Below are 12,209 nucleotides of genomic sequence, written 5' to 3'. Positions count from 1 at the left end.
AAAAGCCCTATATATATATATATATATATATATATATATATATATATATATATATATATATATATATATATATATATATATATATATAATATTGTAATAGAATATATACAATATATACGATACAATATATTATATACATTGTATTATTGTATAATATATCTTGTTATGATATTGTTGTTGACGTATTGTGGTTTTTATCTCTTACTAAAGTAGAATAGTTTCGCTTATCCCTAAACAATGCATTTTTGTTTTCAAAGGCTGAAGAAAAAAGGTAAAGATCAGTCTTATCCTGATTATGGAAGAGAAGAACAGGAAATGGTAAGACACTTTACTAAAATCAAGCATTATTTTCTTATTTCATTTATTTTCATGCAAATTACTAATACCATATAAATCGCTATGTAAATAAATTTCCGTATTTTTCCCTTTCATTTCCTTTTCCATAACTGGGCCATTTATTTTTTTTAAGGTTTCAAAAAAACGAAAATAATTTTTGTGCAACAAAATTTATTATTATTTAACTAATTCCTCAACAGCCATTATGTTTGAAAATAATCCATAGAAAAATAATATAAAATAAAAATACAAGGATCAAATATAATACACGGTAGTTATAATTTGCCGATGTAGGATGAAGAATAAATAATAGTAGTTAATCTTTTTTATGTCATTATTTGGAGTAAAAATAATTCGGAAACATAAAATTCAACTTCAATACGTACAATTTTTTCACATTTGCTGTGCAGATAATAAATTTATTATGCATTAAAGTGAATTAAAAATTGAATCGTTGATTTAGTGAAATAAAGCGATGTTTCGCTTCCAGTAAAAATCGTATAATTTAGTTCTATAAAGATTAATCCACAAGGGAGGATCAAGATATGAGTATTAGCGTCCCTATCTTTGAGTTTGGAATTATTCTTGAATATCGTACTAAATAATGATGTGTGTGTGTGTGTATGTGTGTGTGTGTGTGTGTAAGATGTCGAATGATAACTTTAAATATTCGAAGTATTTTCATATATCCGTTACTAACATAAATCATTTAGTGATTTACATCATCATTGTATTTTACCATAGTGTGAATAACATTTAAACTATTGCGGATGCTGAAGTTTAATAAAAGCGAACTTATCTAGAATTTTAAATAAACTTTTAGTTGACATCCTATGTCTATCCCTATGGTTTTAGCAGGCCATTAAGGCCCACGACCTTCCAAGCATGCTTGGATTTCGTAACCGAACTACGAGGATAGGAATGGTCATCACTATGCCTCTAAGTATTCCTGGCTGTATCCCTGTGTGTTCAGTGGCCGGCTTGCCTGCTTGCGGGATGAAACACCCCAGATAAACTGGCGGAAAATACCCTGCTGCCCACGTCCAAGACCGGCTAACTTGGCTATGGCTGAGGAAGATCCTTTAGCTCCTCACGTCGGCGACGGGAATCGAACCTAGGACACTCCTTCCCCAGGCATATGGTTGCGAAGCGCAAAGCCGCTAGGCTAACCGCGCGGACTTTAGTTGACATGGATCATATTAATTCAAAAAAATCCGTTCAAGATCAGGCTTTTTTATGCTTACCCCTGCTCTTAATATTTGGCTTCTTTCCGTCTTCTTTCCTTTTTGTTCTAGTCGGTTATTTATGGCAGCATCATGTCTTAACTCTAATGATATGGTTCTATAACAACGTTGAGATATATGTGTCAGTTTCTCTGAATCCACATCCAGCCTTACATGTAGTGTAGTATATAATGCCTACCTCAGGCTATACGATCCATGGTGGGAAGGGTGTTAATCCTAGTCTTGACCAGTTTTGATCTCTATACTCCCATTTAGGCAACATTCTTGTTTCTTCACGCACCCAAAGATGCTGAGGCGGAACACTGTCAGAGATTCTCAAGGCATCTTGTAGACTTCGCGATACAGATCTCTTTGCTATCTCTTCCTTTCAAGGGAGTTAAGAACATTATACTTTACAAAAGGTACTAAATGTATGGCAGGTTAACAACACTTTCCTCAGTGCGACTGAAAACACCCAATACGTGGGTCTTTTTAGTTTGACCTTTTTTATTCCAGTGATTTCCTTTTTTTAGAATGAGAGAGTTATAAGTGTTTTAAGCACGATGTGTTTTTCAAACGTATCATCTGCTTTTTTCAGAACGATTTGGCAAAACATTCATCTTACAATCAATGCCTTGTTACTCAAAAATCTATTTTAAAAATACGTTTTAAAAAAATTCATCAAGAGATAACAGGCAGTGAACTGTACTTTCAAGTTTCAGGTATTTCACTTCGCTGAAATTCTCTAGAATGCTTCGACGTAAGAAAAAGAACTGCTACAGCTTTCCCATCACTATATATCGTGAACAAAATTAAAGTATCTCTGTTTAGTGCCTTGTGGAGCTTCATCCAATGATTCAAATGCTGCGAAACAATGCATGAATACATTGTGCATTATGCAGAAGCACTATGTGAGGGGAAAAGCATTTACAAAATTCACCACCAGAGTTGTAAAAATTAAATGCATGGAATTTCCATATCACTCAACTTGGCAGATTTCAGGAAGGTGGAAGAAAGATAGACACGTGATTTTCCCCTTCATTCTGGTTGTTTATACAGTCCACAGTGACAGTACTAACTTTTTTTTCAAACTTAGTTGGTTCGTAACGCTGTACTAATCTAGCAATTAAGCTGATTCTGCACTCCGAAAATTTCGTCGCCTTAACAAATGTCGACGAGGTCCACTATCGCAATATGCTCTGCGACGAATGATTAGTCGTTTTGAAGAAAGTTGAGTTCATTCATAAGTAAATGAGTCGCCGTTGTCCAGCAAGTCATGAATAACAGTGCTGGTTCCTGCAGTGCACGTGCTGTAAGACACATGGAAGTGCTTTACACAATTGTCTGGAAAATTCTACGGAAGATTCTGCATTTCTATCCATTCAAGATAACCCTGACACCGGAGATGCGCCCGCAGGACTTTGAAAAGCGACTGACATTCGCTTTAAGATTTGTTGCTCGATTCGAATTTAAGGCTGCGTCACTTTCACCTGAACGGAGCTGTCAATATCCCCAATCGCCTGGTATGCAAAATCCGCATGCAGTTCAACAAATTCCTCTGCATTCATCCAAAGTTGCAGCCAGTGCGGATTTACAGCTTCTTTTATCAAGAATAATGGTCCAATGAGGATATACGCCAGTGTGGTCCTGTGAGCCGCCTCGTTACTTGACGTGAGAGGTATCACGATATGACAAGCAATTTCGTTTTGCTACAGCTACAGTAGCGCCTGTGCAGGAATACAGTCATTTTCATGCAGGAATGGACACCATCCACACCTTGATCGATTGGTACAGGTGATTCTTCGAGAAACTTTACTAAAGCCAGAGTTATCAACCGTGAGTTTTCCACTGCATGGCCGGCTCGTTCACCTGATCTGACTTCCCTGTGACCTCTGACTCTAGCGATTTCTCAAACACAGAGTTTATGAGATCATCCTGATAACTTGCTGCAATGAAAGACTGTATAACACAATATGCGTCAACATCAGTACCGCCAAGCTGCATTCTGCCTTTGAACACATTGTGATAAGGATGCAGTGTGTGGCATACGGGCAAGGGCAGCATACGGAACAGTACAGCCCATGAATGCGTAATGGAAATGAATAAAAATGCATTATTTATGCTTATGTCGCTTTTCTACTTTTTACACACATTATTCCATCTATATTCGGCAAATCGTACAGCGCCGCCGGTCGTTAGTTTTGGAACTCCTTTTTTTTCTCCCCTCAGATATCACTGCTGCATGATTCATTTGTATTCTTGCAAAGGTTCCCAGAACTTGGATCATTGGGTGGCGCTCCACAAGGCTTTAAACAAAGATACTTTAATTATATATATATATATATATATATTGTATATTTAATTTCTTCATGAAACCAATTGGGTAGTGGCAGAGAAGTCTTATCTCAAAGCTTTAAATCTTTGAGACCTATGTAATATTCACTAGACCCTTTAGCTAAATTGGTATTGCTAATGGTAAGAATTATGACTGAAGAAACATTTTTTTCAGCCAAAGAATGAATGCCATGTTGTCCTCTGAATAGGTAAAGAAAGCGGGAGGGGAAGGAAAGAGAAATTACTTTTCTCCTTCGTTGCGAAAACAAGCAATAAAATGGTGTTGTTTGATAATATGCCATTAGATAAAACCATACGTCATTTTTTCATTAGAAAAAATGAAATAACAGTCAATTTTTGAAAACAAAATTAACTTTTTGTTCCATAACCTTTTTACACTGTTTCACTTCAAGATGAACTTTTAAAAAAAATATTATTTTTCTCATGTTAACTGACTAACTACAGTATTTCATTATAATAGAAATATATTTTTGTATTTTACAGAGTAGCCGGCCACAAAATGCTGCATACTTCAATCGAAGCTATGAATGAGATAAAACTCTTATATTCTTACTCCTTGACATTGATTTAAGTAACTTAAATCAGTATCAAGGGCTAAGAATATATAATATGTCAACCTTTTTGCGAAAAGTGGAAGGACAAGCGCGGCAAATACTCAAAGGAAAAAAATGTATATAAAAATATTAGCGTTTCTTGGCATTCGAATACAGTTTCTGTACAAAGAAGAAGAAACAGCTGGTCGATTTATAAAAACAGAAATATCTTAAATCCTAATTGCCTAAATTGGAAGGAACCCATTCAAATTGTTAGTTTATTAGGGAAAAATTGAATTTTGAAATGAGTAGCATTAATTCGAATATCGTAATTTAAATTTTTATTCCATATTTATTAATTATAAATTCTTATTCAAGAAGATGTCTTGAATTATTCACTATGCTTTGGGAAAATAAAGTATGTCTTTCCTTTTCTGCTGATTGCGGAAAATAGATTATATCAACTGTATTATATAGGAATCTTTGCCGGGTATAAATCTGTACAAATAGTGAAACTCGAAATCTGACAAACTGTGATTTAAATGTGTGTATATTTATTTAATATGCCTTTCAATGTAATATACGGTCATTGTTTTTATTTAATTTTCACGAATTTTCAAAGAAGCCTTTTTTTAATTATCCTTGTGTGTAAATACTTGATCTACAAGAAGAGGCTGCTGCTGTATATACTTTGCTATGGATATTAAAATATTAATAGATCTGCAAATTTGTTTTCTGTCTTTTCCCCATATACTCCAAAGACTTGGGGGAAGGATGTTCAAAATAGGTATTATTCACAAAATATATATATCATATTATTATTAACAACAGGCACCCAAAACTACCTCTGCTAATAAATTCCATTCATTCTTCACTTTCCAAGCAAAAAAAAGAAAAAAAATATATATATATATTCCTCTTCCAAGCAACCACATGTTTACTTAATTTCTAAGTTATTTCCTTTTCACTCGTAGAAAAATTTCACTCAGTAAATTTTTCAGAATCCCTTTACTAACTTCTAATGTCTGTCAAGTACTTCAATGCTTCTCTGTCTCTCAACCAATTTTTGTAACAAAAAAATCTTCACTCTGCCCTCATACGAAGTATTCCACGGACATCGTAGTTACCCCGCTTCTAAATCATCTGCACCATCTTCTCATTTCCAAGAATCTAGACAACCAAATATTTTATAACTTTTACAAATCTGTCACTTTTATTTACTATTGTCATTAGTAACTCAATCTCCAGAGAAACTCAAATTGTAGTCAGGTTTTTAAGAGATATGAGAAAATTATGATATAAAGTTTCAGTCACTCAGTGATTTAAACGATTATGTTATTAATCTTCTTGATACATTATCTGATAACTCTTCTTCTTCTCTGAGAGAGCGCAGACAATATCGCAGGAAATAAAATAGTCTTAAATAAATCTGCAATAAAGGATGTAATTTAAAATCTTAATAAATATTCTAAAGCAGTTTCCCAACGTGGGGCGTACGTCCCACAAGGGGGAAATTTGAATATTTTTGGGGCAATTATCAAATGATGTTGCAACCCTGACTTTCCGATAAAAAAAAGTTGACATCACTAGTACAGCAGTCAACATAAATACAATATCAAGAACTGTCAGAAAAGCAAATTGATGAGTCTATTAGAACTAAAAATTATTGTTGCCCTTCCCATCGTCATATTTAGTTGAATGTGGCTTTAGTGCTACAGCACTAAAGCCAATTTTTTCAGTAGCACGTTACTTACAAGTAACGTGCTACTGAAAAAATTAAATCATGTGGATATCACAAACCATGGGGATTTGAGAATGAAAATGACTAAATTAGTACCTCAAATAAAACTCTTTGCAGCAGAATCAAGCTCAAGGATCGCATTAACTTGGATTTTATTTTCCCGAGTTCAGTTTCGATTTATGTTTATAATATACAAAGTGTAATATAAAATTTACATTCATTGAAGAAACTCAAATCAAAAACAGTTTTACCTATGTTCCTTTTTATTTAAAAGTACATAGGCTATTTATATTATACTTTTTCAGAACTTGGCTGACAGTTATGCTAAAAGAAGGGAATCAAAATCTTTGAGAGATTGAGGTGGGTATCAAAATCTTTGAGGCGGGGCATGATCCAAAAAAACGTTGCGAAGCACTATTCTAAAGTAATTAAAAAACTTCGTGATATTTCGATTACCCTAGAAGAAAAACGCATTATTATTGTTATCATTATTAATAGTAGTGGAACAAATGTTGCAAAAGATCCAATTTGTAAGTGAGGTGTTTTTGCAGCCTGCAAAAAGTATATAATGTTTTGAAAAACAGATTATGATACTTGAAATGTAAATAAAAATAAAGGAAGTTGGAAAAGGAGACATTGCATGAGTTCAGTTAGTGATTTATACAGAAAAATGAACATTTTATAGCATTCTGAAACCTACCACACTCAGGGGCAGTATTTCTTAGAAATATTTCTCCAAAATGTTCCAGTATTATCTTTCCTTTTTATATTATTTCATTTATTTATTTTGAAACATAATGTCTATCTTTAAGGTTCTGCTTAATTTCCGATCTAAACGAAACCAGGCTCCTCGAAATGGAGCGGTCAGGTCATTGAAATACTTAAAACATGCATAAAAGAAGAAGGGTTCAAACGATTAAACGTTCTTAAACGTACAAAAGCGGATCATTGAAAAAAAAATCATGTACTACGTATTATATTCGTTTTCAGATATCGATTTTTAAAACTAATAGAGCACAAAATCAAATAGTATCACCAGTTCCTTATTAAATAAAACCACGCAAACTGAACCATAGACAGTTTATGGATAGCGAAAAGATCTCGAATAGCACCACAAATTCCCTTAGGTGCTGTTTCAAAGGGAACATAAACTATCGAAAGAACAAACCATCAATATTTTCTCCTGAATATCCAATTGAAATTTCTTTGACTTTAATAAGGAACAACACAGAAGTAATAGATTGCCTGCAAGATTTGGATTTGGAGAACAGGCACCCAAAGTCACCTCTGCTAATAAATTCTATTCATTCTCCCCTTTCCAAGCAACAAAAAAACTATTCCTCTTCCTTTCTAAAAAAATATATTCCTTTGTAAGCATCAACCACTGTAATAGCTGCTGAATATCTTTTTCAGGAGCAAACGAAATCTGGCTAATTAGACGAAGACAACATACTAATTATAGCACCAATTACTATCAAGGATACAAATTAAACCCACAGATTAATGAAATAGCAATGGCAGATTTCATTAATTTGCTACCAGTAAAATTATTATCATTATGAGAGACTTTAATGTAAAGTAGGCGGATGTCAGATATAAATGTTGAGTTCACTTAGTGAGGGAGAAAAGGAGCGAGGAGTACATTAATAGAATTCATTCATTAATTTCATAGAACTTTATATATCTAGTGCATAGCTTGATCAACCCACCATACACTTAGAAATCACTAGGAAATGCTCAAGCTCAAATAATTAGAGAAACTAAATCAATTACAAGGATCAGGTCATGGTTGAAAAATATGATCTGAGTGCAGACTTGTTATCAAATCACAGTCTCCTTGGAATTTTTTAAATTAAAATTTAAACGGTTTATGGAAAGGAGCTACACTTGAAAGAGAAGCAAGCTGAAAACAACTAACCAAATTGGAGAAACCTATCACGGAGAAACAATGTTAGATATGAAACAGTATCCGAACTGATTTGGTTGCTGAAACAATCGGAAGCAGAAATATAACACAATCATATCGCTTTTATTGCATCATCAGCTTCCAAAAAAACTTGACATCGTTTTCTGCTAAAGTCAATGCTTCTCTACTGAACAGTTGCTTACTCTGTAAATAAACATAGCAAATCCGACCAATTTTGGAATACTGCTCTCATGCTTTTCAGAAAAAAGCAGTTCGGTTGTTTACTGATATTCCCTTAAAGACTCTCTTCAGTACTGTCCATAGAAGAACAGTTTCTGCACTGTATCGCTTCTAATGATATTTCCATCGCCATTGTTCCTTTGAACTAGAATCCTTTATGCCTTCCATTGCTTTAAGAACTACAGGTACTCGAGCAATAGCTTCTCAACATAACTGAACTGCATATTCCGCGAACCTGATAACCCCCATTCATTTTTCAATCCTTCAACCTCAAGTCCGTAGAATAACAACCTCCCTGGAAAAGCATTTCCAAAGGCTACAACCTACAAGAGTTCAAGAAGAATATAAAGAGAGTACTCTCCTGGGAGCCTCCGTAGCTCAGTCAGTATAGACGAAGCCTTTGATCAGAATCACCTGGGTTCGATTTCCATCAGTGACATGAGGAACTTTTATCTGGTCTTTTTCGACGAAAGGTGAATTAGCCGGTCTCATACGGTGGCAGAGGATTTTTTTCATCCGGAAACGCCTGGTTTCGTCCCCCAGAAGAGGCAAACCGTGCCCGCGAACACACATGGTTTACTGTCACGAATACGTCCTAGCCATAGGTCTGATTCGTCAGCTATATGCCGGTCCCGGATAAAGTAGATGGTTGGGGAAAACAATGGTGAATTAGCCTGTAAAAATCTGACCAGGAACACGTAGGTAAGAATACTTGCCTTATGACAAAAGGCACTTTACTTTAATTTTGCTGTAAGGGAAGTTGTAAGCTTAAAGTACATTCAATACATATTTATTTTTAATAAGTATTGAATATATATGTATATTCAATACATTAAATGTGTATTTTAAATGAATTTATTAATGCAAAATTCTACTTACAAACTTAAGCATGTGCTTCAAAGGAAAAAAAAAACACATTAATATGATACTTGCATAGCAGATATTCAGCTAACTTATTAGAATCTGGCACGTAAATGGAATTTCCGGTGTTCTTAGGCAGCAGTCTAAATGAAAATCGTTGAGTCGTGATCGATACAATGCGCTTTTGTCGTGTTGCCGACTTCTGCTACATGCTATTGTGCCTTTCCTTTCGTGTATGAAAGAAATATATAACAGTAAAAATATATTAAAACTAATAAACGAACTGATAATTAAAGAAATAACGGACTTATTTGGAGAAAGGATCAGGATAGTTCAGTTATTCATAAATAAGGGCGAAGCATACGAGGCATATAGGGCAATCATGCCAGTTTTGTCAATTAGTTTCACGTTTCTCCCGGTTTACATATTCTAGGACAATAATCGCTTCAATCTCTATGTCAGAACAGTAAACTCACCGTCAGCTGAAAAAGCCCTTATATTCCTATCATAGACGAGATTCAAACCCAGGTATTTTAAAAAAAGCCAATTTAGTTACCAATTAAGACAGGAAGGATGCTCACCAATAATGTAGATGAACAATGATACAGAGACCTAAATTGAATATCAAAAAAGAAAAATAATTAATTACGAAGATTATTCAAATTAAGTGGATATTGAATCCAGCATTATGTCAAAGCCGAATAGAGAAACTACAAGAGTTTCTTGCCGAATATAGAAACTATAAACGTTTCGGCGGATCCAATAAGCTCTGATCACTATTGTTAATATTTCCATTAATGTAAAACACATCTCCTAACGGAGATATATGATGTTATATATTATGGGGGTGGTCACTACCCAGACCGGTTTCGACCTTTTCTGAGATCTCGTCAGTGGGAGCCAGACTGAGATGTAAATGTAAATACTAAGGTTGAAGTGATGCAGAACACATACTTTTCCGTATGAGTTGCTAAAAAAGGTGTTACATCACAAAATGCACCAAGAATTACTAATATAAAACTTTCTTACGAAGTGTGGTAAGAAAAGCAAAAGTAGAATACGAAAGGAACTAAGTTGTACAAGCCAATGTTAATCTCAAACAGCACTTTCGATATGTTGCGAGTAAAAGGAAGAATGCTTTTGGAAGAATGATTTTAATGAATACCGAAGGTAGGATTTTAACTGAATCAGATAAAATTGTAGAATTACAAAGTGAACAATTTACAAAAGAATATCATCTAGGTGGAGATATTGTAGTAACGAGAGAAACAATGGTTTATATGGGAACTGAGATAAATGAAATGGAGGTGCATAGCATATTACAGACCTCTAATGTGAATACAACTGTGGGATTGGATGATATACCAGCTCGAGTTTTATGTTAAGCATCGACGGAATTGACAGTGCCCTTAACCATATTGGTTAATTTAAATTTCAGATGTGGGTTAGTCCCAAGAAGTGGAAAGAGGGAAAAACAGTTCCATTGCATAAAGGAAACTTTAAGATTGATGTACCAAATTGCTGACTTATCATCATATCAAACTTTGGAGAAGTTCGTCAAGAGCGAAATACAGAAATGGATAGACAAGACAGAAAAAAATACTGTGTGGAGGACAACATGAGTTTGTGAAGTGTAGGGCATGCCTCAATAACTTGCTCACGTTTCTCAACACAGTAACAGCTGAATAGGATAAAGGATAAAGTATCCTTTAGAGAAGCAGTTTATTATTCCTCTTTATCGAGTCTTGATAAGACTCCATCTTTATTACTGAGCATGAATCTGGTCGGTGTTTCTTGCAATAAGGAGGAGGTGGAGAGGGGTCCAGAGGTGAGTGACGAAGATGGTGGCAGGTACATGGAATGAACGTACATGAAATACAAGAGCTGGTTATAGATTTTTGGGTTACAGAAATTGATTGAGAGGCAGCAAAGTGGTGATCTGATTGAGATATGCAAATTACTGAAGGTTAAGATTAATACAGAGCAAATTTTTTAGAATAGGTCTGATGGTTGGAAAACTAGAGGGGACATTCTTGGAAACTGAACGAGAGTGCAGTCAGCAGGGGTATTAAACGTAGATGTTTTGCTTGGAGAGTGAGGAATGAGTGGAATGGTTTGCCAGAGTCTGTTGCGTTTGCAAAGACTGTTGTGAATGAGTTCAAGGAAATGTATGATAGATACTGCGCAAAACTTGGACAGTGCTTCGCATGATGTTTGGGGCCTCCCACGATGAGTGTGACTTCATTGAATAGCCCATAATAAGGTTACATGAAAATTCATCGAATGAACAATTCATCGAACGAAACTTCGTCGAAAATGCAATTCATTGAAAAAACAATTCACAGAAAACTTTAAATTTTCGATAATGTTATGATAAAAGTGATCCATTTAGAACAAAAACTGACAGACAGCTTCTTGTACTGACAACTTCTACTAATTCCGCTAAGTCACAGAGTTTTTGTAATACAGTACATAATTTGGACACGTGACTTCTTTGTCGCCCCGAATATAGCTGAACTGAAAACTGGAATGGTTCGACATTTTCTTGTAAAAATTTCAAATAGCGAATCTGAGTAAAATTCATCCCATAATAATTGCTGTATTGAAGTCACATATTACTACTAGCAACAACAACAATAATAAAAATGAAGTCTGCGTTGTTCAGTCTGTATGAACGAAGCCATTTATTTAGAAAGACCTGAGTAGTTGGAATCCGATTTACGACACTCATATTTTTTATCAGTCCTGTTCAGCTAAAGGTACGTTATCAGGCATAATACGGAGATGGCTGGGCTTTTCCTCCAGGAAGCAGGCAAATCAGTCCCATGAACAGACATGAAACAGTTATCGGACAAGAAAGACTATAAGAAACCATATTGTTCTATAATTTTTCACTATTAATGTAGCATTGCTACCTCTCTCTCTCTCTGCACGGTTCAGTGATTGCTCGAAATGGATCAATTTTCTCATAACATTTTCGAAAATTTAAAATTTTCGGTGAATTGTTTTTTCGA

General features: G+C 34.7%; 1 long non-coding RNA gene across 1 annotated transcript; it reads left to right on the top strand.

The window, feature by feature from the left end:
• The first annotated feature begins 255 nt into the window (after positions 1-255).
• LOC150110349 (uncharacterized) lies at positions 256-5,174 on the top strand. The gene is made up of 2 exons (XR_016548360.1): positions 256-318; positions 4,398-5,174. It is a non-coding gene; the product is annotated as an uncharacterized LOC150110349 (long non-coding RNA).
• The last annotated feature ends 7,035 nt before the right edge of the window (positions 5,175-12,209 follow it).

Source organism: Typopeltis vanoorti, chromosome 1 (genome assembly GCF_054136105.1).
Source record: "Typopeltis vanoorti isolate ZY-2024b chromosome 1, IOZ_Tvanoo_1.0, whole genome shotgun sequence".
Lineage (NCBI taxonomy): Eukaryota > Metazoa > Arthropoda > Arachnida > Uropygi > Thelyphonidae > Typopeltis > Typopeltis vanoorti.
The sequence above is the reverse complement of the archived record's forward strand: the minus strand, read 5'-3'. Positions and strand labels throughout refer to the sequence as shown.